Here is a 6000-nt window from a genome sequence, read left to right on the forward strand (position 1 = left end):
CTCCCAATCTTGGAATGTCCAATTATTATTCGACCTGGCTCACCGCTGCAACCCCCGACTTAATGAGTGCCATCAGCCGTCTGCTTTTTTTCACGCTTCAAGCCCGCCATGCAGCCATATCCAGAACTTATAGTGTCAGAGGACCATGCAGTTCTGAATTGCATACACAGGGGTCGCTGTTGTGTGGTGAGCCAAGGACTCCCCAGCCAACCTAACCCCTACCCTGCCCGGGCAGCACTTGGCTAATTGTGCGCTGCCCCCTGGGAACTCCCCCTTGGATTTGAACCGGTGATCTCCAAGCTATAGGGTGCATCCTGCACTCTGGGTGGAGTGCATTTACCGGATGCGCCACTCAGGAGCCCCCAAATCAGTCGCCTTTTGACACTCCTAGTTTATGACTTCTGGCAGTGGATGTAATGGGTCATTTTTAAAATAATTTACTCCGTTTTGTGATTAACTCCAGTTATTATAAAGATGAAACATCCTAGTTAATTCTGAATGAGAAATAATTAATAAGTGTGCTTAAGAGAAGTTCAATCATATTGCTTAGTTGTTTTGTTCTAGTTTAATAAAATGTACATTGTTTCTCATTTCAAAAACCAGGAATGGAATCAGAAAAATCAGACCCAATGTTCAGCAAGCTACTGTTATTTGTAACATCCAAAAACCATAAAGCATATATTTTACTAAGAAGTTTAATTAGGATATATTTTGTTACATATTAGGAAGTCATACAGTAATGTACCAAAATGAAGTACTCAATCCAGAACCTAAAAATGGTGTAAGGCACCTTTGACCAAGACTACATCGGAATGTGTTTCTGGGATAGTAGTGCTTCCCTCCCATTTACTTTCTTAATTGCTTGCTTCTCACAATCCATCATTTCCAAATGTTTTCAAACATTCTTCGCAGATCACATAAAGATGTGTTTGGTGGCCTTTGCCCTTTTAGTTTTCTCTTCTGCTCTGGGTTCCTTTACTCAACACCAGAAGTTCTTAGTACTCATTTAACAACTGAAATAAAATCCACTCAGTGACTTCTAACCTTTGCCCAAAGGTGCTTTGGAGAGCTAAGCAGAGCACATATGCAATAGATTAGCTATTTGTGCAAAATATTTCAACAAGCTCTGTTTAAGAAAGAACCTGCATTAAATGTCATGGGGTGTTCAGGTCACTGCTGTGATGGGAAACTCCATGTTAGCACCATGCCTGAATTTAGCCAGTGCCATTTCATGACCCATCCACCTCTCATTACTACAGTGTTGTGTTCACTACAGGTCACCATACATGTAAACCATTGAATACAATATTCTGTCCCCTTTACATTTAAGGAACTGCTAAACCTTTGGTGGGTATTTATGTGCTTGAAGCACGAACATTAACTATAAAATGTATAGGCAATAGTAAACTTTTCCACCCACCTTAGAAGGACAAAATAATAGTTATCCAACAACAATGGGTCCATCTGAAGTGGGTTATTATTAAAAACATTTGTATCTCATGTGTGTATCATTTACATTTGGATGGGAAATGTTCAAAAACTAGGGACTGTTGTGTATAACCAGACTGCTGAAAGAAATGCCTAAGATTCTTAACCCTCCGATTATTTCCCATGTGTAATATTATACATTTTGCAATTATCATTATCATGACATTTTATGACTTTTCTCAGGAGCATATACTTTACACAGTAAAACCCCAATTCTGCCATGTTCAGTATTTTCTTGTACTTATGTGCATAAACATGATGTCTTGCGTAACCAAATTCTCAGTATAAAAGGAAGGTTGTTCAGTCAGGAACATTTAGCAATAATAGCTTTAATTTGAAAAGAAAACATCTTCAACATATTTCAAATGTAGAAAAAATATTGTTCATCCTTGATTACTCCTTACAAAAAAAAAGATCTGCCTACTCAACAAGCCTACAATCAATTTCCATTTTTAAAGTACATTTTCACATCATTGTTCATCAAAATTAAACAAAACACAGGAAAAAATATATACTAATATGAAATTGTACAGTATGGATGTAAGACATTCAAATATCACATTGCTATCATCTTATAAATACCCGCAAGAGAAAGAAATTTGTATTTAATGTAAAGCCACACAAAAATGTTGGCCTTCCAGTTTGGTGAACCTCATTCATCCACTTAACATTCAATTTCCTTTACTTTATAGTCACAATAGATACACACAAATTAATACCATACCCCTGTTTTGATGTTCACCATACTTTCCTCATATGACCAATGGAAAGAACAAAAAGAAAATTCAGCTGACTTCTAGGTTAATTTCCTTTGGACGATGCCAGATAATCTGACAAATGTTTTGTGGTCTATCTTTTTTTCTTTGTGGATTTTTAAGTGTGGATTAATGTGTTTAAATATTTTAAGCAAGACTTCATGGAACAGTTATAAAATGCTATACTTACTCTTTGAAGAATACCTACAAGAGTTGGGGAAATAAGACTTTTTTACTGACATCAACATATAAAGGTGTTTTGTTTTTGGCATTATGGTTTTGAAAATTGTGAGCTAGAAAACACTGACATCTGCCTTTTTATTTAAGCCCCAGTCCATGTGTAGCTGTAATAATAATAGAATGATAACTTAAACATTCAGGGCCCATTACTTGGCTGTAAAAACTAAATGTTAGGTTACAGATGTAACCCTGGTTCCCTGAAAGAGAAGACGACCACCAACCAATACTTTTGGAAAAAATATACTAAAGCTGTCACAAGGGAGCGTAAGTGGAGACAGCAGACGAGGAACATCTTGCTACCATAAAAAATTGTTTGTGGTGCGAGCGTGCAACCTTAAGGACCCTTGTGCCTAATGAAGGCATAGAGGGATCTGCCACATTAAGTCGGTAGAACCTGGTGAAAGTATGCAGAGTAATCCAGCTAGCCACAGTACATATATCAGCCAATGAGACTCCTCTGAAGAGGGCCCATGACGTAGCCACTCCTCGGGTAGAGTGGGGATAGGCCGGCATTAGTATACGCAGTCGAAACTGTGTCCACAATCCAGTCACACAAACATGCATACGAGAGCTGTGCACCGACAGAGCATGTAGCTCAATGACTCGCGTTGCGGAGGTGATAGCTAACAAAAAGGCTGTCTTCATAGAGAGACACTTCAACTCTATGGAATGCATAGGCTCAAACGGGGCCTTAGTGAGAGCCTCCTGTACCACATCTAGACTCCACTCAGGGAGGGTGTCCTTTCTAGGAGGACTTAACCCTTGAGCACCCTTGAGAAAACGTGTCGCCAGGACAAGAGCGCCTGGGGACACAGAGTCTATTCCCGAGTATTACGCAGGTCCAAAGTAGAAGATTCAATGGTTGGATTTTTTGTTAAACTGCCACATGTTCACTCTGAAATCCACACTCTCTTCTGCCTCTCATGACATCTAATAATATATTACAAGGACGAATATATGTTGCAAACCTCAAGCCACCCCAAATCATTACTGTATTTGTAACACATCATATTGGCAGCAGTGTGGAGTAGTGGTTAGGGCTCTGGACTCTTGACAGGAGGGTCGTGGGTTCAATCCCCGGTGGAGGACACTGCTGCTGTACTTTACATAGATTTCTCCACTAAAAACCCAACTGTATAAATGGGTAATTGTATGTAAAAATAATGTGATATCTTGTAACAGTTGTAAGTCACCCTGGATAAGGGTGTCTGCTAAGAAATAAATAATAATAATAATAATAATAATATTGCATTTTGCAATGATTCAGAAACTGAGAGGGTCCCAGGGGGAGAGAGAGAGAGTTCAGTGCAAAAAACACATTCAACCTTATGAATAAATATCAGGATATATGATATGGAATGCCTAAATCAATGAATGTCAAATTCACAGGAGGCATCTAATTCCATGTGCAGGGTACCAAGACCCTCCAAGCACTATTAAAGTACTGTATCAAGTACTTGCACTGATGGCTTCAGTTATATAGTATAGCAATAACATTAGTCTCTTAAAGGATAAAGGATTTGAGGACGGATTCTGCATTCTATTACACCATTGACTTTTTTTTTCCAAAAGTGTTTCCTCAACACACAGTGGATTGTAGACTTTGGATCTCAATGAACTAAAGCATGTGCATCAATTGGGCAGTAAGGAAGGACCTGCACAAAGCAGGTTATGCATTGAAAGCCAGATATAACAAACACAGGATAAACCGTACAGTTGACACAATTTCCATGTATAGTAAATAGTCTTATATTAGTGAGTAAGTATGGACTACACATTTTAAGATAGCCAAGGACGTGAGCATGGTTATTTAGCAGTGAAAATAAATTATGTTACCTGGCACTCAAGAAAAGTAAAAATTAGTAATTAGTCGAAAGCAATAGAATTACTGGCCATTTTAATTCTATCCGCTGCATTTTGAAACTTGAAGAAGGGAAAGCCATGCTGCTTTTGAAACCAGACTGTTGACAGGATGTTCATTGAACGTGGCTGTTTTGTTTAATCCTGTTTAAATGTTTTCAAATAAATAGCCGAGACTCTGAAAATGACTCTTTTAATTCCACTTTTTTGTAAAATTAATAAATACTTTTGTGAAACCTACTGGGAAAGTATGAAAGACAGAATTGTATTTTTTATTGTGCAGCCACTACCAATTAATTGTAATTCCTTGTAGAGTGGCATGCACTGAATTAAAGCTAAAAGGCTTAATACAATGAATTAATTAAATCAAAAACTGACTAAGATTCATGTGATCCAGTACGTAACTCAATATGAACACGAAACTGGGTCCCTGATCAGATCTAAAGGAGAATCAGTAGATTAGTTTATCGCCAATGGGACTATTTAAACATGATAATAAATAATATACCAGGCTGCTTATGACATCAACAAAACGTATTGATTGACAATATCCCTTACATGGAATCCAATCCTGCTCAATCCATTATCATATATGTTCTCATTGAGCTTTGAAGATCAATCCAGAGACTTCCAACCATCCATCCGGCAGCAATTTGATTACGGAAAAAATATATCTCACATAGCTAACTGTTTCCACTGGGATGGAAAACTTCCCACCAATGTAATGAAAAATATGACATTGTAAGTAAATGATTTATGTACAATGCCAAAGAAAAGTGCAGAGAGAAGCATCCATTTGATTATGAAAATAAATGACTATAGACAGCTGGAATTGTATATTGTAGGATACAAAAACTCCAGGTTGTTTATAACTGGATATATTGCGGGAATTTTTCTAGTTGAGAAGAGTTAGTTTAGGCAAAACCTGGGATACCTAAGTTAGTTATACAATGATTCTTGTAAATAAAGAACACCCCCTTTTTTTACTTAATTTATACATTTATTGTGTTTAGTAATATTAATAAAGGAGTCAATAAAATATTTGACACATTAATATAGTCTTAATGGGTGGACTTATTTAGGTCCACTGACTTTCAGATCATGCATAATCTAACAGTGTTACCTGAATTCCTGTAAATGATCAAAAGCTAACATACTTTGCAAGTTCTTAGCATTGTATAATGGGAAAATTTAACACCCAATGTCTAACATGCATTCTTAAATGGCAGTCATGAAAAAGAGAAACAGGCCTTGCTAAATTGATTCCAGACATCAGTAGAATCTGGAAGTGGGGGAAGGGGAGTGGATAGATAAGTAACTAAAGATAACAAAATCACAGAAATCTCCTTAACATGCACGTTTGCTAAATGTGGTATTTGTTTCATTGCTCTTAATGAATAATTTGCATAGAAGTACATTTATTATTGGATACTGGTGTTAACCAGCTTGTGGCTTTTTTACATTTTGTTGGCACCTGAGTGTACTCCACGACGCTTTCAAATTAGACTTTACATGTAGAATCTACACAAAGTACAATTAAAAAGTGATAAAATTAAAAAATGCATATAGAATATAAATAAATAAGATTTACAGAGAAAAATAGATTCTCAGTTGCATAAGTATTCAACCCCTTTGCTACTGCAGCCCTAAATCAGCT

Source organism: Acipenser ruthenus, chromosome 14 (assembly GCF_902713425.1).
Source record: "Acipenser ruthenus chromosome 14, fAciRut3.2 maternal haplotype, whole genome shotgun sequence".
Classification (NCBI taxonomy): domain Eukaryota; kingdom Metazoa; phylum Chordata; class Actinopteri; order Acipenseriformes; family Acipenseridae; genus Acipenser; species Acipenser ruthenus.